At 40.7% G+C, this 27,640-nt stretch overlaps 1 long non-coding RNA gene across 2 annotated transcripts in view; it reads left to right on the top strand.

Moving 5' to 3' along the window:
- LOC115568409 (uncharacterized) overlaps positions 1-13,267 on the top strand; it is a 33,583-nt gene extending 20,316 nt beyond the window's left edge. Inside the window, exons 2-4 of one of the 2 annotated variants that reach the window (XR_003981391.1) lie at positions 7,026-7,108; positions 11,500-11,607; positions 11,715-13,267. This is a non-coding gene — a long non-coding RNA (uncharacterized LOC115568409). The remainder of the gene's footprint in view (positions 1-7,025; positions 7,109-11,499; positions 11,608-11,714) is intronic. The other variant, XR_003981392.1, reaches the window with a different exon arrangement.
- Positions 13,268-27,640: the final 14,373 nt, after the last annotated feature.

The raw sequence follows: 27,640 nt of genomic DNA, 5'->3' as shown, positions 1-27,640 counted from the left end.
AATTTTGCCTTGAATTCCCTTGTATCTCACATTTGGCCTGTAAAACAACAACAGCAAAGTCTCCTGAACAAAAACATATTGAAGAAGTGGATGTTCCTTCTGTCAAGATGCACAAAAGGATGACACAGAGAGGTCTTCTCATCTAGAGGAGGCTTTGTCTGTGTGATACAGTTATATTTCCATTGTTAAAAAAAAGCTAAACGTTTAAAGCCCCCCTTCAGTCAGATTTTCTTCCTGCTAAGGGTCAGCGCTCTTTCTCAAACAGAATGGCTGTTTGGTTAATAGGCATAGGCAGTTATTACCATCGCTAGACTAGACTGCTATTCTAGCAAGACCAACAACACGAGCAGGGATCAGCGATAGCATCCATATTAGCATGAATACTAGCAGGGAAAGCGATAACTGGCACTCAAACAGAAGATCTTCTCGAGTATGGAGTAGCTGCAGAGTTTATTCATGGTCAAGCTGTAACCTGCTCTGTACATTTACTGCCACCAGACAACTTCACTGCTAAACCTTCCCCTCTGCCCCCGTCACTAACACCTGAGCTGAACCCTGTCAATGGAGCATTCCCTCCTTCTCTTGCTTGACCACTCACACACTATGCACTGCCCTGTTTCTTAAAGGAGCCACGCTGCTTTTATAAATCCCATTGGAGGATGAGTATGACAAGTTCCTGTTTAGCAACAGCTTAAATTGTGTTACTCTAAGCACATAATTAAGTTGTTCCTGGAAGAATATTTGGTGACCTGATTGGCTCATCAACATTATCAAGAAAGGACTGAGAAAGGTTGAGGTTTTTGCGTAACTAACTCAGAGCCGGAACACAAGATTTTTTTACTAACAAAATTGCTGCAATTTTCATAGTACACAACAAGTGAAATAGCAAAAAAAAAGAGCTTAGTGCCTCTTTATTACAGTTAAAAGATTACAGTAGACTATGTTTATTTTCCATACCATTTTTACAAAAAAAAAGGTAATTTCATTATTATGACTCAGTTTTTGTAATGCCAGCTCACTGTTGTTCAGATAAACTAAGATGAACCCAGCCACTTAAGTGCTTTGGTGCAGGAATGGAGCCGAAGGACTTCAAAAAAATGACGAGATTGTCCCACATTCCTGTGCCAGTAGCTGTAAATGAACAAGTGCACCCATATCACAACTGTTATGCAGTTAAGTCCTCTTCCTTGCCTGGCTGTTACGTGTTAAACATTTATTTGTCTACAGCTTGTGGACCTTCTTGACAATACCATCTGTGGTTGCTAGGGAGATTTGGGACGCAGCTGCAGAGTCTCAGTTCATGACTTGCAGTGATGCCAATGTAATATTGATGCTGCCATCTTAGCTTCGACTCAACTACAGTACCGAATTGTCTCTTAAAATGCCATCCCATCATAACGGCAGACAATGCAACACACATCAAACGTCTCTTCTAAAGGTGAAGACTGAAATCCTTAGAGAATATAATCTTTTTTGCCAACATTGGCAGAGACATGTAATGATCTACTGATGCATTTGTTACTGCATAATGGCGAAACGATTCCCAAGTAGGCCTATAACTTATTTTTTTTCATTATTGTTTATTCTGTCAGTTATATTCCATATTAATCAGAAAAGATGAATTATTCAATGTCTTGTTCTGTCCAGAAAACAGTCCAAAACCCAAATATATTAAGTTTACATCAAAAACAAACTAATTGAATGAAGGAGACACTGTTTAATTTTCCAGAAAAAATTAAACTTTAAGAGAAAACCTGTTCCTGTTGACCAAATACGATAAAAAGGTGACCACACAAAAAAAAAATGGTTGCAACTGTGTCAGTGTCAAAGGAAGAGAGTGTAGCAGTGGTTGCATTTATCCTGAACCATCATGTTAAGGGCATCACATACATCTGACTTAATCAGTAACACCTTTGTGAGAGTATAACCATTCTGATCCACACTCCACTCCAGCATGAGGCAGTAATGCACCTAAGAGCAGTTTTCCAACTGCCAATGAGAACAAAAGCAAGACAAAGACAAAGAAGACGCTGACTGACTATACGCCTACATTATGGCAAGCTCAAAAGAGACACTAGAGCTTAAGGAACCTCCAGCTTCTTACAAAGAAGCTTGGCGCAAAAATTTACTTTTTAGGGTAGCAACTGATAGTACCGATAAATGTTAAATCAATCGATGACCAAGAAAAGAGACTGCAAGGGCAGTTGTGCAGAGTAAACACACGCTCTCCAGCTACCCCCGGGTCTTTGAACAGCTTCTTTTGATCAAAAAGCTGGTGTTGTACTATTTACAATGGATATTATATTTTTGTTATGACAGAGAGTAAAGTTCCAGATAAGGGTGCCAGTGGTGATAACAAATTCCAAGTATTTAATAGTTGCAGGTTTGTTAGTGGACATTGTGATGCTAATGCATACAAGATGGCATAATCATAGAAACAAACATTTGAATTTGAGATTTTTTTTATTGCCTTTTCCCCGTTGTGCCAGAATTGTACCAAATCTTGATCCCATAACCAAGAATACCTACTGAACTGTGACGTCTGTGTACCGATACACTTCTGTGGGCAAGTAATGAAACATCCTCCATTCTGACACAATTATTACAAAGATGGTACAACATGCAGTATGACAGGAATTCTAATTGGCCTTCAGTAAGGTTGAAAATACTGCTAGACAGTAAATGAATGACATCAAAACATTCATCTAATCAAGTGTCTCACAATTGAGTGAGCATGTTGGCATCTAACATCATTTTCCATCAACTACTGATTGTATGTTGTTGGTGCGTTACATCGAAGGTCTTCTGTCCTGTTTGTTGTCTATTGACAGGAACATGATGGTGGTTATTCTTAAGACCTACCCTCTGTGAAGGGAGACATTAGCTGTTATCTTAGGTTCCAATAAAGATCACAAGGTCACAATTTATGATGACAATGAAGGTCCATTTGGGAGTCAATATCACAGCATCAACAATCTGTGACATTATGTTAGTCCTAATATTGTGTAGTTGTCCCTGACCTCTGACCTTCATTAGGTCAGAGGTCAGGGACAACAGATCATGGTTAGGTTTTTTAAACCATGAATGTTTTCACTTTCCTTTCCGTTCCTTTGTTTCCTCTTCTCTCCCTCTTTCTCACTGTCACTCACACCAGATGATCACCTTGCCAACCACCTCCCACAGAGACATTCAAGTTTGATGGTTTGATCAGACAGAAAGGAAATTACTATCATGGGACCTTCTGATTGATGGCGTGAGCTATCCGTCAGCAAACCGCACGACATGGGGAAAGGTTTTAGCTCGGCGTTTATAATACAAATTCAACAGTAATATGGTTGGCAGTCTCATATACATACGTCTCAGCCCACTTAATTCTATATGAACACGTCAAGTAATTTTGCATTAGTGTCACGCTTGTCTTTCTTCTTTGTATCCTGTAATACATCATATGAATAACATCCGAGCACACAGTGAAGTGTTGGTTAGCAGATCCGCAGAAATGGAGGCGTAGTCTTTATGTCCTGAATGATGGGAAAATGTACTGAACGAGCTGAATACCAGAACAGTTACAATAACAGCTATGACATGAATTAGAGACATTTTGATGAGTCCTCGTTAGGAACAGTAACACGATTGCAACATTACTTGATTTTTACTACAAATAGGAAATAATTTGGGATTGTAGGCTTAAACGTTGGCATCAAAATCATCTTAACAGTGAAGAGAGGTACTATTGATTGTTGCTGCTACTTATTTTAGTAAGTAACAAATTATAAAAGGAATCCATTAATGACATGTTAGATGCAGTTGGACATGCAGTATGACCTACAAAAATATTTTGTATTTTTATGAACATGTAGTTGTACTGTGTGCTTTTGATCCGGTAGGTCAGACTGCTTTTATAATGATTGCAAAATAATTTCACTCACAGCAATCTTTCTCTGAACAAGAATCCTTCTATTGAAATATTTAAGGTGAGATAAGGCAAAGAAAATAAAACTCTCTTGTTATCTTTTACCGTTTTGAAAGATTGTTTCTTTCTGTGTCTGTGGCGGATGCCTACAGGAATAAAGAATGGAAGCTGCTTGTTTCACATCTTGCGCTGCTCTGTAATTTTTTATTTTACTGTTTAATCTTTTGTTTGGTACAGACCCCAACATATGTCAAATCATCACCATTCAAAATTCTTTTCACAATTTGTTTTCATTATGATTCAAAAAGGACATTTCCAGCAATCAACAATGAACAATATCGTAATCACAATAAATGTGAAAATAATTGCAATAGAATCTGTTGAGCATATTGTGCACCGCTGTTGTATTAATGCCTTAATGTCTTATGATAAGCACCTTGAATTGCCATGTGTATCATCTTGACAGTTGCGATACAGATAGGTAAGCCTTGCCTTGCTTTGCATTGCCTTGCCTTGTTTGTGGGTGATTTGAGTGAGGGGATGAGAGGTGCACATCCACCGTCAAGTATTGGCTTAGAGACGACTGATTTGCTATTTGTGTGCAAACTGAGTCGGCAGGAACTTGTCACACTCATTTGCTTCAGGAGACGACACCATGCAGCAACCAATGCTCCTGAATACAAGTCTGCTTCTCCGTCTCTCTCCCCTCCACATCTCCTTTTCTCCGTGTTTCTGGTGTGAGACGGCATGCTGACTGACACCTTAAAAAGGTCTTTGGCACGCGTGTGAACAGAAAATTGTGGCCAAACCTTTGACCAAAGTCTCCCTAAACAGTGGGGCTCCGCCTGCAACCATGAATAACACAGGATATATGTGTGGCACTCCTGTACCTCAGCGCCTTGGTGTCCTGCATGGCAAAACAAGCTCAGAAAAGCAACAGTGCCCCCACTTGACTGACAGGGGAACCACACCAACAACAGGCTGTCATTCTTGTGTGCACATGAAATAAAATGGGCTGGAAATTTGTCAGGGGTTGAATTTAGGAGCAAAGTGGCAGAAGATGCTTGAGGTGATTTGTGGGCATTTTTAGACAGCTGTGAAGAGGTTGGCTGTGTTGCAGGGTCTGCAGAACGTTCAGATTTCTGGCTAACAAGGCGTAGAGGGGGCCTCCGAGGAAATAGAGCTATCCCGGAGGTACGGGGTGAATGCTGACGCGGTGGAAACTGATTCCAGCTTAAAATACCTGTGGCTAGTATGTACAGTGATTATGTGAACAGGAGTTCGATGCTGTTGCATTGCTTTTGATCTCTATTAACTTGCTGCTGTATTGGCCAAGTTAGGGTGCAACACTGTCGACGCTGTGCTGAGCCGTAGACTGCAAATTTGAAAGCGTGCCTGAAAACGTGACATCTCACATCATCTCCTCTTTGCATGTCTTTAGAGATAAAAATGACACTGAGATGCTTTGATGGTGGTAATCGTAATAATTTATTTGTGCAGTGTTAATTATGATATTTACATGGAGAAATGATAATGAACAACACTTTTTTCTGCTGTGTGCGCGTGTGTGTATGTGACATTTGAAGGATGACTAAGCTACAGGGCAGCTCATTCAGTGAAGAGGAGACATCTTTCTCCTCTAACCATTTGACTCATCTCCTGCTACATTTAGATTTGGGCAGTAGGCAACAAACTGAATAGCATTAATTTTCAATGAGAGTTGATGGTAAACTCTGAAGTCCTAACAGCAATTGCAAGCAGAGAGAGCTGCAGTGAGAGTTCACATTGCTTTAGCTTTCTCCTGTTCTTCATCACAGACTATCACTTGGAGAGCAGGTTTGTCACAGTTTAGCTCTTGTGTTTTTCTTAAAATATCATCCATTTTGCTGAGGTACGTTGGAAATATTCCAATTAAAGAGGCACCCAGGTTTGGCAGAATAAACTAACTGATGTAGGTGGATATATTTAGCTTTTTATGAAGGAGCAGGCTGCACAACTTTTTCCTTTTATTTTTTTAATTTGTTTATTTTTACTTCATTTGTCAGAGAGAAGAGAGGCAGGCACAGGAGAGCAAGCTCTGACAAAAGCTTTGATCCAGAGATGGAGACTTACTTTCAATTTTTTTATTTTTTTGTATCCATTCTTAAAGCCATTGCACTGTGTAAATGTAAATACCTCAAACAACACCGCTGTAAATACACATGTATTATCATCTAACATATCTTTGGCTACCATGAAATTAAGGAATTATTAACATTATTAATTAATCCAGCAATACCACACTATTTCAATCAGGAGGGACGCATATTTTTTGTGTGAACATGAAGATGAGAAAGTCTTTGGCGGTTAGACTCCATTGTGATGAGATAATATTTGGGGAGCGGATGAAGCCGTGTGTAGAATAGGAAACCCCCCAATGGAGTCTACTGGTGATGGTGATGGAGGAAGGAAGGATCCTGGAGATCTGACAACATGGGGGGTTGATTCTGGTGAACCTAGCAACTGGATGAAGAGCTGGAGGAGGATGGGGTGAGGAGGGTTGCATGAATGCCTGTAATGACAGCTGACAGGAGCGGTTTAAGTTTGACAGCAGAGTCATGATCAGCTGATTGTGTTCCAGGCAGAAACTAGTTGGTTAAATGGAGCGAGAGTACATAAAGAAACATCCTGTGAATGGAGAGAGCAGAGAGAGAGTAATGAAAAGATTCCTGATTGAACTTATGCTGAGCTTCATACTCCAATACATAATATTTCACCATAAGTCGATTGCTAATAAAAAACGGACTGATAATCATTAAAAATACCCAAATCAAGACGTCAAATATCTTGTTTTGACTCAGGAGGTTCCTAACAACCAATTTGAAATTTATTTTATTGGAAGTTTAAACTGGCAAAAGACAAGTTTTGCTTCAAAGTATAATTTTTAAGTAAATGTTTGCACAATGTAATAGCTATAGAATGAGGACATTATTGTTTTTTAGTTTGTGTACTATGCTATTTTATTCTGCCACCAGGCACTAAATCTCTCAGGAAGTTGACTGACTGCTTTCATATCTTAATTATAGACTAAATGAATGAATAAACTCATGCTTTTGTCCTTTGTTGTCAATAGTTGCTACTCGCCACTTTGGAAAACTAGAGGGAGAAATGTATCCATGAAGGTTTTTTACTTGGACTGCTTGACCAGTGTAAAAGGTGGAGAGGAAAAGGAAACACTCCGAAAACAGTCCAAATGTAACACAATTTACTCAAAAAGATTTAACATTATCCCAACAATGTTGCAGAACATCTCAGATGCAACAGTTAACCTTGTCAACATTAACAACGGATGTTGTTTTTTTATATATATAAAGCAATATTTGACCAGGAAGACATGACGTTCAGTGCTAATCATGTATATATATTATTGAAATATTCACTTTAAATCTAACATAATGTTCGTCCCTTGCTAATCGACTTGTCAGTGATTTGGGGTTGAATTTCTTCTTAAGCATCAGTGCTGTGTTAGACAACTGACCAAGTAAGAGATTGCTGTGAGATCGGCTATATTGAAAGTTAACCAGGAGATAATGTCAGGTAATAAGAGTAAAATACAGACCTTGTCCACTCTGTGTGATTGCGTCACATGAAATTCAGACATGGCGGTTATTTCTAAATCACATGAGGTCCCCCTGTTGTACTAGTCATGTGCAAATAGGGCTCAAGAAATAGTTAAGACCCAAATAAATCAAATGCACAAAGATATTGAACAAGAAAAGTTACACAGCCTCAAACTTGTGGAATGTTTGATAGAGAAAATGTTTTGCACTTTTGCTTGATAAATGATCTAAAAGATTATCAATCAAGATTATTGTCAACATTTATCTCGAAACACCTGATTTTACTGGCAACCTACCGCTCACAGACATGTCTTAGTATATTATACTGCTGTGTATTAATTGTCAGTTGTCGGTTATACTATTAAGTTTGTTGTCAATATGTCTGCAGGACAGGAACCACTGCTTATTCATTGTACATGATAAATAAAGTGAACCCCAATTCTCATTCAGGCCGTGTATGAGTTAATAAAATGATATGAACCTAAAGTCCGATTTGTACGCTGTACACGTCGGCTCAGAACTCCAAAACAGAAACTGTAGAGGAGAGGATAGTGCTAATTCAGAACTATTGGTATCTGTTGCTTGGACCATATGAATAGATAGTTAGATGGACGGATAGATTATTGGCAGCAGATCAGACCTGTCACTTATTATTTTCCTGAATGTTTGTTTCTGCCTTGCTGCCTCTAAAATCAAATGAAAACCCCGGACGTATACAGACCACTATAAATAATAAACTACTTAGCATAAATCTTTGGCACAGTAAACATTGTTTTCCCCTGAAGATTGTGTGACCTCCAAAGTTCACCATCGCCAACTAGGTGTCTGTCTGAATGTGTTTTGAATATTTCCTGTATAGGGTTTGACAGATAGGAAACAAACAACAGCCCTCGGGAGAAACTTCCCATGTGGGCGCCTCGCTGTGCTGATACACATGCAACGCCACACACACACACACTGTCTCCCTCACTTCCACTCTCACGTACACCTATTCACACAGACACACAATTCCCATGCGATTGTCAGCAGAGGTGGTTTCATTCTCAATCATTTCAGAACCACATCCCTTTATCCGCGATTCTCTCTGTCTCTGTCTATCTTTCTGTCTTTCTCCCACTCATTCTGCCACCCGAGTGACCCCCAACGCACCCCACCCCCTTACTTCTTGTTGGTGTTTCGTGTGCCTCTGCTAAGCCTTTAGACACACAGCCCTCTGCTCTCTTTGATAATCTTACACCGTGTCTTCCTCGCCTCCAATTCCCCTCCAGCGCTGGGTTGCTGCCTGGTTGCTGCCTGGTCCAGCTGGCTCATGACTGACTGAATGACTGACTGATTGGTTCGTTTGTAAGCATACTGCTGGAGCCTGCTATAATCTGACAGAAAATTATCTGAGTTATGCCAGTGTGCTCAGAGCCACAATAATGTCATGACAATCGTTCAGTTCTAACCTGCAATTAATCGGCACATTTTAGAGATTTTTGTTTGAAAAATGACTGACACAATCAATTGATTATCATAGTAGTTGGTGATTAATTAATTTTCATGTAACTAGTTATGGAACAATATGAAAATTCCATGTCAAGATTACCATGTCCAACATAATTGTGATTCACGATGTTATTCCAATAATCACATTACATTAAATATTCACATTAAAGTTAAACTTGCACGAAACCAACTTGTTTTTGGAGTCTTTGGCACAAGAATTTCCTTTGTGATTGATAAAGTTCTTTTTTATCTTACCTTAAAACATACTGGAATCAGTTTAACCATACGTTTTGTTAGGAAACAAATATTGTTTTGCGAAAAAAAAAAAAAACCTTTAAAAATAAATCATCAGGAATGGATTAATAAATGATACCAACCATCTTCCTGACATTTTTTTTTTTGTTTTGAATCCGTAGTGTATAGACAGGCTTAGGGAATCCAAAATGAAGAAGGAAACCAATATAGGGCTGTACATCCGCTTGTTCAAGTCATTCATGTGAGGATAGTCAAGATTACATTGATTGATAATGAAAATTCATCATTTCCACTTGTTCTTAGTTTTTTAATCATGATCTGCAACTTAATAAATTACCGTCCCATCCCTCCAATTGATAAATCGTCTACAGTGCATTTTTGGCGGATCATTGAAGCTTTTAACCATAGAAGTCAAAGACTAATTGATCATTCTATACCAGCTTTTCACCCAGGTCATGTCATAGATGTTCTCGAAAATCATGTTGAAACTTACATTCTTGAGACCTTGCAAAATCCTATAGCTGTACTCCAGATACTTATAAATAGTCATGAGTTTTTTAAGTTTGGCCCTCAGAACTAAATTCGCCTCACCAATTACATGTTTTTCACCTGATTGAAATTTGTACTGAAACGTGATGAAGCTGATACCAGCCAAAAGAATAACTGAACTTAACTGGATTGAAATAATGAATAAACAACCACCTCCATAACAAGTCTCTAATCTTTTCCATAGCTTATGTTTCCTAAGCTTATGTCGAACAAATGAATTCTATGTAGAGAAGGAAGCCTGGAGCTGCATCATAGAGGATACAGCAGCAGTTGGCCAGAAATGACCTCCAGCCTTTGAGAGTTACTGCAGTGTTAACGGAAAAGCACTCGCTGACTTGCACTCCTGTGTTGAAACTCTGCTCTGTTGTTTTTGAGACAGTGGTTGAACTGTAGCCCAGGCCGGCACAAGATAAAGGAACTCTGCCACTGAGGCGCGACTGGTTGCTGAGTTGAATCTACGACCGACTGCTGCACTGATGAGAGGAACTGGGTTGTAAATTTTTAAATTTTTGTGGGAAGCTCCGTGTTTTTGTTCACAAAGGCAGCTGGAGGGACGGTTTCTTCAGGTGGAGCACACAAGGAGACACATGCTGTGGTTGTTACAGCAACAGCAGTATCTTTCAGAGGCCTGAGAATTGGGTTCAAACCAAGACTAAATGTATGCATAGGAAGTGGAAACTGTGCACACTGGGGAAGCAATCAAATGCTTTAACATTTCATGACCCCCAGCTGCAGGCAGCGTTTAAATTGTCCAGCATGAGTAAACTTTTGACCTCTCTAAACTTACATTGCCAAATTTTAAGCCAGGTTAAATTTAATGAATGTAATCCCACATCTGTCCATCAACCGGAGCCTGAAGACCAGCTGTAGAGCTGATCTGGAAGCTATGAGACAGATGGGTTCTAGCCTGATTTCAAGCTTTTTGGCAAGCAGTAAAGGAGATACGGGGTTCAGAAATGAATTGCAGCAATTAGGCCTGCAAGAAGAGCAATCAGAGTTGTATAGACAAGGGAAAAATGCAAACTTAACTACCTGCTGACAACAGAATAAGCTAAAGTTGGACTACCTTCAGGGACATGAGAGATCCTAAACAATGCAAAAGAGACAGCCGGATGGCTTCTGCAAACAGTAGCTACTTTAGAATTCCAATATGTCTTTACTGATTACCCCCCCCTTACCTTTGCAGCATTTGTTTTTCACTGAGAGATAATCCTGTGCATTCCCTGTCGGAATATGTTTATGACACTTTTTTTCTACATTCAAAGCTTTTAGTCAAGCAAGCAAGAGCTGTGACACTTGAAGGCTTTTAAACATTACATTTTTCTGAAGACAAAGTCTCTTTTCTTCAAAGAGTGATCAAAGCATGTTTAATATGTCTGAATGAATAGCTCCAGAATGATGAAACTGGCTGCAAACAAACACAAAGCACAATTGAGATCACATTTTTGCATATAGAGCACATTATTCCCTGCAAATTCCGATGCTGCACAGCTGAGGGAGCCTAGGGTTAGATTAAGTCGCCAAAGGCCCCCAATTATCAGGCTTGTGTGCCTCTGCAGTGCACCATATCCATAAATGCAGCAGTCACTCTGTTCACTTTAACACCCCGTCTGTCAGTTCAAAGTCTCTGGAAGAACATCATTTTATGAAAAATCTCAAGGACAATCAATAATCTAGTTGCCGTACCTTTCCCAGACACAACAGCATATGACGCTAAATTGGTCGTCCTGGGTGTATGATGAACCGCTTTCGAGCCCAATTGGACTTCAGCGGCCAACAGAAAAAGCTCTTATTCTGCACCAGGTAATGGTTAGCTACCCTCCCCAGCAATATTAGATGTCATTCAGTGGGCTGCCGTGGGGACAGCAATTACCCTTGTGCTAATGTCTGCCTGCCTCTTCCATCCTCAGTGCCCACTGGCTCCATGATTTCTGCTACTGGCTCCGGCTGGCCACTCTGTTTACAGTGGAGACCTCATCAGACACAGATCCTCCAGATTAGATCAGAACTCTGACCCGCACGTCTGAACAGGCTCAGCCTCCGGCTAATGGCCACAGCTGGCTGGAGATCAGGAGCATACGGAGACATACACATAGACAAAAGCACGGACATGCACAAACACACAACTTTAAAGACATCACAGACACCTGTTTAAATGCATACACCGACATCAATCCACAATTACATTAGGGCTGCTGATAATGAGTATATCCACAGCTAAATAATTTGGTTGTTTATTTTCTTAAAATATTAATCAATAGTTTTGTCCATAAAGTGTCAAGAAATATTTCAGAAATCTTGTTTTGTCCAGTGCAAAAAGAGAGATATTCAGTCATCCATCATAGACGATTAGAAAAACCAGCAGATATTCAAATATGAGATGCTTGAAGCATTTCAATTTTGGCACTTTTATGTAGAAAAATGTGTAAAATGACAAAAGACAGATTGTCATTTTGTGCAGTTTTGCGCCCCTCACAGTTTCTGAGTGCTGCACCACTGCAGAAAAATACAAATCCTTATTTATGTAGGTGCTGATACCAAACAAAACTTATCGTATACATGGCGCTATTTTTGTGTTGAAAACTTGTATGTTGAAGTAAACATGTATGTAAAGCTGTGATCCGACCCTCTCACTGAAGTTACGTAGAGCAGAAACAAGTGATGTCGGCAGAGCGACTGAGACAGAGACGCCATTCCCACTGTTACATGACGCTGTACCATCAAAATGATTCTGAAGCTGTTATGTTAAGGTGGATCGAGATTGATCCGCTAATTCTTTCAGCTGCAAACATACATTCACCCAAAAATAAAAATTGCGTCATTATCTATTGATCCTCTTGCTGAGAGAGAGTCTGATGAAAATGTTATAGTCCACAAAACATTCCTGGAGCAAAACAACCAAAGAAGATGGGGATTTGTTTTCAACTGAATAAAAACGTGAAATGGCTCCATATCGGTTGTCAAGTGTAACCCAAGTCTCCAGAAACCACAGGATCCTAACTGATTTAAAAATATATTATTTGTACTTTTTTTTTTAAGACAAAATCTTCAGTGTTGCTGCTAAGCCAAAAGCGTTAGCACACCACCAGTCTGCAGCGGGTCCATGAACTCGACCACGCCTTTAGGGGGCTTGCAGAGTCTTGGATTAAGCTGGACAAGCTAAAAGAACCACATCTTATTTTTTTCTGTTATTTTTTGTTGATCTACTGCAGTGATTTAGGAGAATGCTGCAATGCTGTTTTGCTGTGAAGCTTCCACATTTCATGTCCATCAGCATGAGGGAGAATAAGTTATGACCAGATTTAAATTTTTTCTGAGAACTTGTCAATCAGCAGTATCAGCATATATGTTGGACATGGGTGTCCCCATTATATAGCTTTGTCTACCAGACAGTACAGATATGTTTATTCTTCACCTGTAAAATCAAAAGTCTTTAGTAAATCATCAAATACTGACAATCAAATCAGCCTGAAGTGTCAATGATTGGTCAGGCTTTAATCTACAGTACAGTAGAAGCACATCTGAAAGACAGCGTGGTGCTGAGCAGAGTTTACAGCAGGACTTCAGGAACCACAGTGCAACTAATTGATGTTCATTGTGTTACATACAAACAAAACTTACTGTACCATGTGGGCGCACTCTGCATCACATGTGCAGGAGGCACTGGGGAAATCATCTTCTATAACTTGTACCAACGAGACAGAAGCTTACGGGCTAAACACGTCTTTCCCAGCCAGCAGTCGCACAGTATAGCTTACGCATCCTGTGCACAAAGATGCAGCAGATGGGAGGGAGACACGGAGGATAATTGCACTGTTTCTTCCGAGAGAATAGAATCAATTTTTATTCACGCCATCAGGGCATGAAGTTTTACATATCTGCACAGGCAGGCACACAGACACACGCATGAGACTGAGGATATTACCCTGGCCCCTTGACTTCTTGCTTCCCTGTTCCTGTGCTTCACACATGTAGCTGCCATTCAGGCTTTGAAAATCTGAGCCCCTGTCACAAGGGTCCTTGCCAGAGTCAAGACTGAGACCCCAATTTCACCTGCAGTGAGAGGATGACTGAAAGCTGTCACCTTTGTTGAGAGCTAACAGTGTATCCTGCCTGCTTTCAACAATCTATAGGGCGCTGTGTGTGGCTGTGTTGTGCCTACATGAAAGGACAAAACAAAGTTTGCTTTGTATAGGATGAATCCTCGTCAGAGAGGAGAGGGATTACTTCACAGCAGGAGGCCAAACCCTCATTCATCTCCCTGGGGCTCTTGTAAAGCTAGAAACGTCTTGATGCAGTACTAAAATTGCTTCGTTACAGGACGAAGGTGTAGGAGGTGTTTGAAATATTAGAATTCATCCTGTGAAATCTTTGTATATGTGTTCATCATAGGCATAAAATAACTTCATATGTAGTGAAAAGGTGTGAAGGAAGACATGAAATAATCCTCACCTTCAAAACATATTTAGATATACATATATTCACAGTTAATATCAGCATGTTGTCAGACAAGAATGCAAATGCAGTGGCTGCACATGGTGAGAGCAGTTAGCAGCTGTGTATGTTGTAGTTATACAAGTAGCTGACAGGAAATGGAGATATTTAAAGAATTGGGATTCAGAGTGAAGCTGTCACAGAAATGCTGGATGGGATGCGTATTTGTTTTTGCTGCTTTAGGATTGAGGTGAAGTTATAGCAGAAATATATGTGCATTGCTTTATTCAGAGCTGTTCAAGTAAAAGACCAATTAGATTTGTGAGTGCCTGCTGGAGAAATTAAGTTTGTTGTAAACACTATTTGATTAGTCTATGATGAATGTCATCATGGCATCTGGTGGGATGGTATTTTAGAGAATTTTGATTTAAATTAGCTTTAGAAAACCTCCATGAACAGGTGAAGTGAAGCTGTTAGTCATTGTTGGTGTGTTCTTAGGAAACTCGGTGTACTACTATTCCCTTAACTGGATCTGTTGGGTGACCACCAGAAGTTGGACTAAGAGAACAACTATGTGGTTGTGCTGAGAAAGTCCAGGAGAGAGTACTGAAAAGTTTTGCGGTGTCATCCAGAGTTCAGGGAGGGAGGTTTAACTTCCTAAGTCTGAAATCCTATCATATCTCAGTCAAGGATAACATTTAAATTGAATTAAGTTCAGGATTTTTGATATTACAGAAACATGTTTCCTGACTGCATTTAGGTATAATCCTACCTTGTCTTCAGATGGGTCCGTCTAAGCCGTCCGCCACGGAGCCTTTCCAAAATTCAAAATGAACTGCCATAATAGCACCACTGACATTGATGTTAGCATGTTGGAGAAGCTAATGTTGATGACAGCCTGTCTGCGTAGCTAACAGATGATAGCCTGTCTGAGAAGATTATATTGATGTTAGCCTGTCTCAGAAGCTAACATCAATGTTAGCCTGTCTCAGAAGCTTACATTGATTGTTAGAACCCAATCCAGACCGGCTGCCAGATGCAAGATCTCCAAGATACTGTAGAATTTTTCTTGATTTTGATGGGTTTATTCTCCAAAACAACCATGGCTAGGCATCATGGGTACTGTAGTATAAAACTAAATTGAAAGAAATTAAACATAACCCTGCAGTGGTGTTTAATCATTCAAGGACATTGAGGCTGTCATTAAGACTAATAATTCAAATGGGAATTTGTGAAGGTAAAATTACTCACCCAAACCAGCATCCCAGCACAGTCCATACCTCCTTAATGAGATTGTAAAACTTGAATGTTTGTAAGCTATTGTTCATGAAATTGTAGCCCACGATATTAAATCTGGTCTGTGGCTATAAGTTGTTCCTGCTCTCTTTTCCCATATTTCACTTATACAGATGCTGTTTATCAAGTTGTTGTTATGTAAGAGATTAAGGAGGTGAGGATTGATGCTGTGCTGTCCTATATTGTGCTCCAACTTTCATTTATATTTTCAGAGGTAATTAAGCTAATGGTCTTGTACACAAGCCCAGAGGAAAAGATGAGAGTGCCCTCCATATAGCTGCATTTACCCTCAAGTCTGCTTGTGATTTCATCCCTACTTATCAGTCATCACCCACTTCTGAATTGCAGAACTGTCTGAGAGAGTGTTTCTCCACTTCTCCATACAGCTGCGTGTCGGCTAAATGATAGCTTGGTTTGCTTCATTTCCCCTGTTGCGTATATCTTTGAGCTAGGAACCACAGGTGCCCTTTCAAGTAATCCATTTCCTTGTCCCATATTTGCATATATGCATAATGCATGACAAAATGGCATCCCTAAGAGAGGGTCCAATGAGAGAGCACTATTTTTAGTATGCACCTGGCATCAGTGCCGCCCATCCTGATATCTCAGGTTCAATTACAAAGGTTTGGTGCGGTAGCAGCGATGAAGGGCTGAGGTGTGTGGGCTGAGGAGGGATGTGTAAAACTCTCCCAGACTGTTCTCCCTGCGTTCTGTTCCCCAGAGTTGAAAGAGTTTCTTCACAATGCAATCAGGCAAATGAAAATATTAACATGCTTTTGAACATCACTCAGTCAAGGCAGCGGTGTGAGAATAAAGGATGCCTTCATCAGGACAGTATATCAAAGGAGGAGATGGAGAGAAAAAACATTGTTAGTCTCCCACACAACCGAGAAAAAAGAAATTCAGATGAAAAGAAATTGTACTATTTTTCATTTTGACGTTTCCTCTTTCAGATTTGTATCCTGTCTGTGTGTCTGTGCTTGTTCTTCCTGACACACTTCTCCTCTGTTCATACAGTCACATTCAGTACAGTAGGCAGTAAAGTTACACAATTTGATTTTAAGGTTGTGATTCAGTTCAATTTTATTTATGTTTTTTTGTTGCCTTTTCATGGCTTTATTGACAGGACAGCTTTGAGAGATGACATTTCATGGGATGAGTGGGAGGGGATGACGTGCAGCAGATGGCCACAGGTCAGACTGGAACCTTGTGCTGCTGCAGCGAGGACAAAGCCTCTGCACATGGGCTGCACACTCCACCAGCTGAGCTACTGGGGCACTGGCAGCCATGCATTGTTAGACTATCGAGTCTTGATTTGTAAAGATCAGTATATTGCTGGTTTCATGCCAAATATTTATTAAATGTGTATTTATAGACGGACATGTCTGTAGCATAAACTGATGCCAGATACCACAACATTTATATCCGCCGCTTAAAAAGATTGACTACATGGCATCAAGTGTGATATAACTGACATATTGTTTTTATGCACCAGGCTAAGGCAATTTAGATGATTTGGATAATTTAGTTGGTTGGTTGGTCAGCAGGATTACACAAAATCCACAACACTTAAATTGAGAATGGACGTCTACCATCCACGTTTCGTGCAACAGATTTCTCGTTTTTTGATATTGTAGTTATATCTGCATACAATTTAATTGATTTAGCTTAAGTTATGGAAAAGGAGTTATTTGGTTTAAAGTGATGCAGATCTATCCAGTTTGTTATTGTAAGCTTGACTGAATTAAAGGTGACTCTGCGCTCTACAGATTGCCATTGTAGTTAAGAATGTAAAAGCAGTTTGTAACAACCTGTTGAATGTTACACAAAGCAGGTATGTCAGGACTGTAATGGACTGTCCTCATTGTGTTTTTGTATTCAAAGTAGGATTTTGATACATTTTTGGGGGTGAAATTGAATTGTGACACCTTTATTTTATCAAACTGAACAATAACAGTATTTTCAGTTTCCAGTTTATAGATTGTATCATGTGTAAATGTAGTCAACTCTATTCTAAGATAAGTCAAGCTTGCATTGCGGTGGATTTCATCTCTCTGTTTTCCTGTCTCTGTCTCTATCAGTTTTTGTTTCTCTCTGTATTATTGGTCTGACATGTAAATATACTCGCTCTTATTCAGTGGGTGGAATTCAAACGAGTTCTAGCCCACCAAAAATATCCTAACCTCGTAGCACACATGGCAGAGACGTAGCAGGAGTCTGCCTTATCCTACTTTCAGTTTTGGGGACATGAGGTGTGTGTGAAAGAAGACAGAACAGCTTCCTTTTGAAAGACGTTATCTTGTGCAGAGTCCATTCTGCCTACCTGGTCTGCAAGCCACCGCTTTCTATCCAATTTCGTAGCGGGCTGATAAAACTCTCTGATAAAGTTTAATGTTACTTGTAATCAAATCGAGATTGAACACATTTTATATTATTTTGTTGCGTCATGATGTATTTCAAAGCAGTCCTGAATTACTTGGTGCATAAATGTATATGCCGGTGCCTGCGTGTGTGTGATGATGGTAAGTCTATTGCAGTATGAGGGGACAGACTGAGATTGCTATCTGCATGATGGATTGCCGACTGCAGCTGCTTTAAAATACTATTAGGACATAGTCCCCGGCTTGCTAAAGGGTGTTCGCTAATGTATTGCCTCTCTTGGGACCGAGTTCGTGTCTGCTCCAGTTTAAAAGTTTGCAACAAATGCACAACAAAACAAGACAGCAGGGTTTCTTTGTGTGCGTTGGGGAAGCAAGTGGTGCAGTGGAAGAGAAACGGCAAGAAAGCTTGTGTTCGCTGATACAAAACAGAGCCGGTCACACTCACGCTGCTGCATCTATAGCTCGCCTTGTTTTGGAGGAACAGTTTGGTTATGCAATTAAAGCATGTAAATTGATAGCACAGCAAAACAACAGTCCCAGTTTAATTCCTGCCTAATGACATTGCTGCTAAGCCGACCCCTGCCTCTAGAGGTGTAGTACAGGAAAAACCTCATTAACTTTTTTTTGTGTGTCCCTCATTATTATTTTTTTTTTCCCACAGAACAGCCCACCCTTATCTGCTGAATGATTACAAGTGCAATGAGGATTTTTTTTTAGTAATCAGACCGACACGAGCAATGTAACCCACACAAAGCCCAGCAGGGATGTCCCCCGGAGAGATGCAAATGATCATGTTTTCCTGCGCATAAGTGGCCAGAATGAGAATGAGAGTCGGCTCTATGAATGTCGGTCGCACATCATGTTAGAGTGATGGCAGCTTTAAATACACCGAGATCTTAGTCACTAAAGGCCGCGTTGTTTACGTGCTTGTGAACCAGTGTGTTTGTTTTTCCCATCTTGAGGTCAATAACTCAGCCATGACATAAATGATTTATGCCTGGCATCATCTTAAAATGTTGGTTTCATCAGCATGGTCCAAGTATTGATCTCTGGGTATTGACTGAAGACCAAGGTGTCAGATATAATTGGGAAAAACATGAGGTTGCTGTATTAATGCGGTTTTGTTTTCTTTGCTCATTAAGCTTATCTTCACCACTCTGCTGCTGATTCTATTGTTGTGTGACAGGAGCGTACGAGTGGTTGGCTGTAAGTGTAGTATATCTGAAAGATAATTTTCACCTGGCAGTGACGCACTCTGAATAAAATCTGAGTGGCATGGAATTTACGGGTTGTTTTTTTTAAGCAGTTTGCTTTGTCTGAGAATGAAAGAGTCATTATTCCGTATGATTCAACAGCCCGCCTCAAAGTTTTATCTTTCACTTTCCTTCGCTCACTTGTCATTTCTGCGTGTAGCTTTTGTGATGTCGTTTTTACCTCGTCTTGTCAGTTTGGTTGTTTTTGTGTTTAAAAAGAATCTACTCACGTCTTTGAGCTGTCTTTAAAGCCTCTCTCTATTAATTCATCTCACCTGTGCAAATAAGTGTTTTAGCTTTCTTCTTTCTGGGGTTTACCATTTATATGTGTGCATAGATAAACTTCTAAATCCAGCAACGGTATTTTTTGTCTGAGGCTTACAAGCTTAATCCACATTTATGGAGGAAAAAAGGCTGTAAGCCAAATATTATTCCAGTACCTAAATGCCATGGTACAGTCAGCTTCTGAAATAAGTACTTTTTCAGGACAAGCTGGCAAATGCTAAAAACCTACAGTCCACCGGGAGCTCGGCAAAACCCCACATCGAGTAATTGACTGAATATTGTTCTATCCAAATACTGCTGTACACACACCAGTCAGGAGCCTCCGGGCTGTCTGTTATTCCGCTGACAGATACAACTGCTTTTGAGAAAAATTCAATTTTACTTACTAATTTAATTTAATGCCCAAAACTGCCCAAATCCCATCAACTATATCTTTTATTGAACAGCAGTTAGAAATTTATCTCATCTGATTTCTGCCATTGGTATATCAGGGTACAAAATTGCCACCCACTAAGCAGAAATGTGGGAATTTTTTCCATTTGGCGCATTTATCTTGCAAGGCTCTCCACCACGCTGGCAGCTAAATGTTTGACTAAAATAATTATCTAATAAAAAACTGTGATGACACAGTTGTTTTTGGTGTCATTCATGGGAGAGCTGCTTCTGGCTGCTGTCTGTGTTGGAGCATTGATTGTGATGTCACCCAAAGAGCCAGAACAAAGCTCAGAGTGTCACCATCTTGGCAGAACCTGACTCCACCTGACTTCCAGGTAAAAGAGGTGAAGCGTGTTGCTCTTCTTACACAATTTAACTTGACCAAATGGATCAAATTATGATCAAAGAGTCGTTTCTTGGGTGTAGTGATGCACAAAAACGTGTCCAGTATCTTACAGCTGCTTCTTTCACAATGGAAGCTTATTGGAGTTGGAGGCTGAAGTCCAGCACTCGTCCTCAGGGCTTGGCGCCGACAGGGACTTGAATGTTGAAATACTTAGGCCTACATCTGTCAATACTGTCTTGTTCTTTCACTACAGTATTCATAATAATCATAACAACATAGGCAGGTTTTAAAAGTCTATCAAAAAAAGACTAGAGAGCATCTTGTGATAGGATCCCACCAGCCGTGACTCCGGTTGTCATGTCAGGTTCCTCTGACTACTCGGCACTACATCAACATCGCATATCTTCAAACTCAGCAACAAATGGCTAGTGGAGTTTTTTCATCTCCCAGTCAACCTGGCCGTCAGAAAGATAACCATGCCACTCTCAATAAATCATTAACGCTATCTGGTGGTCAGTTTCCTGGATAGACTTTGTTTTTGTGCGTTTGTGTGTGTGTGCAGTTTGTGTGTGTAAGTGAAACTTTTAAGTATCCCGATTCTAGTTTTCATTGACTGGGCTGTTCTAAGAAGACGTGCTTATCACCAGCCCTCGGGGCACCCGTGTTAATCCCCGGGAAAAGATTACATCAAATGGAAGCAGAGCAAGGGATTATGGGGGATGTTGTGGAGCATGATCAACTGCCACTGAGAACTGGATGGACAGGAAGGAATCCTCCTCAGGTGTGAACGAACAAACCCCAAAAATACTGTGGAGGGGAATAAAGGAAGACGGGCAAAAGAAAAACACAACCAGCGCATGAATTAACCATTACAGGACCTGGGAAAGCTTCACCACTGCCAAACTAACCAGACTACTGCATTAATTTTAATCAGACCAACCTGAGCAAGTAGTTTTCCCACTGCAGCTGGTCCCTGCAGTCTGTGCCTAAGTCAAACATTTCTAACAGCACCACCTCTGTTAAGTCCTGAAGCGTGCCAGATATCATCTCCTTTAATGTAGTCCCTGTGAAACAAAGTTTTCCTATTTCACATCGAACAGTGTGTCAGTGTGAAATGAGCATTTCTGTCTGTATTTACAGAGATTAAATGTTGGACTATATAGTTTGATACGGCAGACTCTCATTGGATGTACCGTGTTTGTGGTATCTCGTTCCCCCTACAAAGTATCCTTCTGTTCTTTGGTTTGATTTTACAGCCAACAATTTTGCTATTTTGGTTCAGTTGTGCAGCTCTCATCGGCATCGTTTTTTCATCCTAAAAGCTCTAAAGACCGACAGTGCACTACCTGCCCAGCACCAAACAGCAGGCAGAATAAGTTAAAGGAGAACTTCGGTCGATTTAAACATGCAGCTTCATTGCTCAAGCTACCCTTGACTTGCCAGTACCGAAGACGCGAACACATTTGGTCCAACCATTACAGAGCTCCGTGAACGGAGACTTAGCATTGACAGCTAACAGCATGGGGTCAGAACTTTACACTGTGTTTTAAGCGTCTTAACATGCTCCACATCTCACACCGAATGTTATGCAACATCAGCAGACACCTTAGCACACAGCACTGTAGCGTGTAAGACTCAAAATGAATAAAAAAGTATTTAAAATAGTGTGTTTGTGCAAGGAGCTACTTACCTGTTTGTCGACATCCGTGTGTTCCGGTAGCTAGACCAAACTAGCATATCCATCGAGTGTGCACTTAACAGGCTTAACAGGCTATTGTAAGGCTCATGGCTCATGACAGGCTGTAACATGGACATGTACATTATGAACATAAACACGAAAATGCTGGATTACGGTTCCGTCTCCGCCAGTGAGGGAGTAAGTGCACGCTCGACGGATCGACTAGTTTGGTCTAGTTACCAGAAGACACGGATGTCAACAAACAGGTAAGTAGCTGCTTGCACAAACACATTGTTTTAACTGCTTTTTTATTCAGTTTGAGTCATACACGCTACAGTGCTGTGTGCTAAGGTGTCTGCTGATGTTGCATAACTTTTGGTGTGAGATGTGGAGCATGTTAAGACGCTTAAAACACAGTGTAAAGTTCTGACCCCATGCTGTTAGCGTTCAATGCTAAGTCTCCGTTCACGGAGCTCTGTAATGGTTGGACCAAATGTGTCCTCGTCTTCGGTATTGGCATGTCAAGGGTAGCTTGAGCAATGAAGCTGCATGTTTAAATCGACCGAAGTTCTCCTTTAAAGACTAGCTGGTGAACAAAGTGGAGCATTTAGCAGCTAAACAGCCAGAGGTTTTAATCAGGGGCTGGTTTCCAAAAACATAACTAACAGAACTGTGAATGCTGGTTAATATCATATTCTCGCACAGCCAGGAGAAGACTTCAAATAGATGCTAATGCTGCTCTGTATCTGTTAGAAGTGTAAATATGCAACGGTTTGCTAACAAGTTGGCCTTATCAACTCTAAAGGTAATTATATGTCAGTGTTGGTGCTCACGACTTGTCTCTGCTGTAAGGTGGCCAAAAATTAATTACCGCAGGATTCATTTTTAATTTTGAATGGAGGAAAAAAACAAGTGAAAAAGTGAGTGAATTTGTGAATACCACCAGAGATGCAGCTAATGATTATCTTGAGTAGAGATTAATCTCCTCATTAATGTGATGTGACAGGAAATTGTCACATTGGAGAAGCTGTAACAGACTTGATGTTGCTATTTGTATCTGATATTAACAAAATACTAATAGAAGGTAATAGTAGAATCAATCTAACACTCTTCAACAGTGTAGCACTATTAAATCACACTCGAGCTCTCCTGAAACCTGAACTCATCACCACAACTTAAACCTGGAAGCCATTAATAATCCCCCATTGAAGCCGATCTAATGAGCAGAAACACTTGTGTTGTTAAATATTTGTCTCGTTCTTTTCTCTAATTACACATTAATGGGCCCATGCTGAGTTCATTTGTCGCAGTGTGAGCAAGCAGTAAATAATGGCTCTTTAGGGTAGTTTGCAGGAGACTTGCTTCATGTAGAAAGGGCCTCGCCTATCGATCTCACCTTGAGTTATTCGGCTCGCGGCGTGAGAAAGTGGTGCATGTCAGCGCGCTGTTGGACATTCCAGAGAAGGTCTTTATTTCAGTGTTTGTTGTAATCAGGCTAATTCGGCTGCACAGTTGTACTTGGACTTCTACCAAAGAAACTGGCGAAAGAAAAAGGATTAAATTAAACAAGGTCTTGTATTTTTTAGCGCAAACTATGGACCTGAGTCTGTTCCAGCAGAAGACGACCCTCAGATGTCCTGATGCTGTTGTTTCAGTGCTCTTTTTCCATGTTGTGTTTATTCCTGACTCAATATTTCCAATATGCTGCCCTCAGCTGTGGTGATTCCTCTTGACATTGTAGTGTTATCATCACAATGCTATTCCCCAGTCAGGTTGAACTCTGCTTCATTAGCTGGCCACTAGCGGTGTTATTTAGGCTAATATTAGCAACCTGTGCTCCTACCCTACCAGGCTGCACTGATATAAGAGAAGGCGGGGAATGCAACAGTGAAATCCACAGAAATGTGTGACTGTCATGCACAAATCAGTCATAACAATGTGAAAGTAGCTAGTTTTTTAGCTACCAAGACATCAGCAAAATTGTTGCAGTTGTTTTACGCTTGTTTAAAGAAAAGGACGATAATCTCTGAAAACCTTCAGTTGGAGGGCCATGAAGCCCTGACACTGCACCCTACACCTAAACAAGAATCCAGACACGCAACAACCAGACAACAAGTCCTTCAAACTAAATAATCAAATGTTTTATTTGTTTTCCCCTTTTGTGCAACACTGGCAAGTGATTTCTGATCTGATAATAAACGCTTGGTTAAGCAGAACTGCAGGAAGTCATTTGGGCTGAAATGACAGATGCTGTAGTTTTTTCCTGGAAAGACGGTCTGACCCATGTGTGTGCTGTAGTAACAGGTTATTTTCTACATTTCCCAGAATGCCTTTTGACTCCTCCCAGGGAGCAGTTGTGGACCTTACGTGCAGGGTTCAAGCAGTAAAAACAATCTAACAATAGCAAGAGGTTTTTGTAGTTGAGATTATAAAGTGTCACTGCTGGGAACGACTCACTGTGATGTCATATCGTTACACAGTCAGAATCATGACTCACTGTGATGTCATATCGTTACACAGTCAGAATCATGACTCACTGTGATGTCATATTCACTAGAGTTGGTCAGAAATAATTTAACGAATACCAACTATCAGGGTTAAACACTAAATACAACACAAAGTCCAAGACACAGTTTTATGTTGTTCGAGATGAGACCCAGTTTAAAAACTGCAACAATAACCGTCGCTTTTTTAAAGTAGGTTAACCTAAATATTGGGAATCATTTACAACAACTAATCATCTCGGGCTGATAGAGAGAACAGTGAGTGCACTTCTCTCTCTCTCTCTGAACAGTCTAATGACAGAAATAATTGTAATCATCCTCGAGTGTCCTGGATTCTTATTACTGTTATGAACACTTAAAGTATAATGTCTCTTATAAATCATACCTCATCTCGGTGTCAGGGTGACCCGGTAATTAAGGAGATGATCCTCCAGCATGGAGGATCGGGTTCAGGCCCCTCTGACAGCAACTTGCTGAAGAGTCCTTGTGAAAATAATGTCAGGTGCTGACATTACAGTCTGACCCCCACATGAGAGGACTGTGTCTGCTTTTCGGATTAATAAAAGATCACTGTAATATATCACACATCCACAATTCATACACGAGGGTAATGATCCGTCTTTTCAAGGTATTCTTTCAAAAGTAAGAGAGGAGAGACACCTACACACTGTCCTTTCACTTCATCGGGTAAAACTGAGGAACAAAGAACATTCCCGACAGATGCAGCAGACATCTCTTCCGGTGAGGCCAATCTGAGGGCCGAAACATTGTACCGCTAAAGTTTCCTGTAAAAGGACACTGTGTGGGCGTTCTCTCTCCTCTCCAACACACATCTATAACAAACTGAAGGTGTGCATGAGCCTTAACAATCAAATCCTTTCAAATGTAGCACAATCGTACTGACTACCATTGGCCACAGCTGTCTACAAATGAGCAGCCTGCTTGTAGCCAGCTGCTAACACTCTGCAGGCATAGTTACTATAAACTATAATACTGATACGGAAAAGGCCATTCGTCGGAGCTGATCAGTCGCACATTGACATTTGCTGGTGACCTTTGTCCTTTCAGTAGGGATGCACCGAAATGAAAATTTGTGGCTGAAGCCAAATAAAATTTAAACGCTTGGCCGAATACTGAATATTGAATATCGAATGCGGTTGTTAAGTTTTTCACTATTTTTTTTTATATTGCATAAATAGCCTAGAAAATTTTAGACATGTTTTTCAAAGAAAGTAAATGTTTATTGAATATTGACATGTTTTAAATATTCCAGTAGCCTTTGACATCCGAGCTCCATATGTCTGTCGTGAAGCTGAGGTCAACATCATTATCTTTAACCAAGAGCTCGTGGACGCGAGTTGCAACACTGTCATACATCTCCGGTAGGCACACATCCGAGAAATACCGTCTGCTCGGTATCGTGTAACGGTGCTCAATGTCCTCCACAACACTAAACGGTTGATCATCCAAAGCCATGAACTCCATTACCTTCTTTGTGATTCCGTTTGCTTTGGCACTGTCCTTCGCGAACTTTTTCGTCTTTTCAAAGACGTCTGGCACGGACGGAGTGGGCGTGCTGTGACAAGCTTTCCTTTTAGCTGCTGCAGCCGTCTCTCTCTCGTACTCAGCATGCTGTTCAGGGTGTTTGGCTTTTAAATGACAAATTAAAGCAGTAGTGCTAAAGGTCTTTGCAGAGACACCCCCTCGAGATAGTTTGGTTGAACACTCGTTGCAAACTGCAATTCTTTTCTCGCTCTCCAACCCTTTAAAATATCTCCACACTGCCGACATTTTCCCGAAGGCACCGCGTCACCGCGTCACTGCACGTTGTTTGCGCCACACGCCACTATTCAGCCTTGCTTTTAACTCGCTCCACCGAAGGCCGAATGTGGTCTTTTTTTGCAATATTCGGCCGAATATATTCGGTTGCCGAATATTAGGTGCATCCCTACCTTTTAGTGTCTTTAGCTTTATTAGCTTGATGCTAGCTGCATTGTAAATTATTTTCTTGTTAAAGAAACAGTATTAACGTCTCTAGATGTTGTTTTTTTTAAACATTCAAATATCAGTATCAGCTGCTGAAGTATAGTATTAGACAGATTAGCTGGTGATAAAGTAATTTTTAGTTGAAACAGGCTGATACAGTGAATCTGTGACTGCAGGGTGTTTTCTAATTCCTGGTCAAATGAAGCGAATCCTTAGAAATGTACTTTATGGTTTATATCAGTAAATCAATAACTTTCATTTTTGGTTAAGCATGTTTTCCCCTGTATTACTTGCACCACTATTTGATAGGAGTCATTTGTACCCAAAAGTAATGATCCATTTATCTCCATACAAGGTAATACTGGTTGTATTAATCCATTAAAACTAATGGATAAGTAAGCCATGAGCAGTAAAGTGGAGCTGTTTGTTAAATCAGAGACAGATGAAGGTCGCTAAGGTCAAACACAACACTTGGCTGCATCCCACTAATTATTTTTCAGTGTTTTCATTAGTTGAGGAAGGGACTTGTGGGTATGGCTGTCCTCTCAACCTACTTACAGTCTCTCAGAGGAACAAGCCTCATCCAAAAACTGCAGAGTTCTGGCCTCTACCCAAGACTGCAACATGGCAGGATGAGGAGAGACTGTGGCGGCATCTCTATTCGTGCCTGTGAGTTAGCGAGGAGTGCTGTCGTTTCACGGTTAATCACCAGCTCCTCTGTCAGTGTTTGAAGGGGAGAAGGGCAGCGGCAGCGCTCCTCTAGGCCCCATAGCAGAGCTGTGCCACAGGGTCCATCAGGTGTCTGTGGAGACAAATCCAGAGTCAAATTGATTTCAAAAGCCAGGGGACCAATGTGTTTACCTCATCAAGCAGGCAACCGAGTAGAGAGCATAAACAAAATGAAAGGAATAAAAGAGCGGGGAGGGTTATCATGTGTGCAGTGACCCTCTGGTAATGACACTCCCTGCCTTCCCACCTGCACCTTGCCAGTTTTCATATCTCACCGTATCGGCGAAAGAGGAAGGTGGTTTGCAGATAAAATTCCTAGTGTTCCTGTCGCTGGATTTTCTCCAGGCACAATTATCTTCCCAAAGCAGTCCTTTCGCTCTCAGTAGGGCGGATGTGAATTGCCTCAGTGAGAGGGCTGCTTTCCTGCTTTTCTCCCCCTCCACTGGTTGTTGGTTGCTGATCTCCGGTCTGTCAGAAAATCAGCCCCAGGCTTAACTTGCATTATCAGT

The sequence above is a fragment of the Sparus aurata genome, chromosome 18 (genome assembly GCF_900880675.1).
Source record: "Sparus aurata chromosome 18, fSpaAur1.1, whole genome shotgun sequence".
Classification (NCBI taxonomy): Eukaryota; Metazoa; Chordata; class Actinopteri; order Spariformes; family Sparidae; genus Sparus; species Sparus aurata.
Note: the sequence above shows the minus strand (reverse complement) of the source record. Positions and strands in the feature narration are given on the sequence as shown.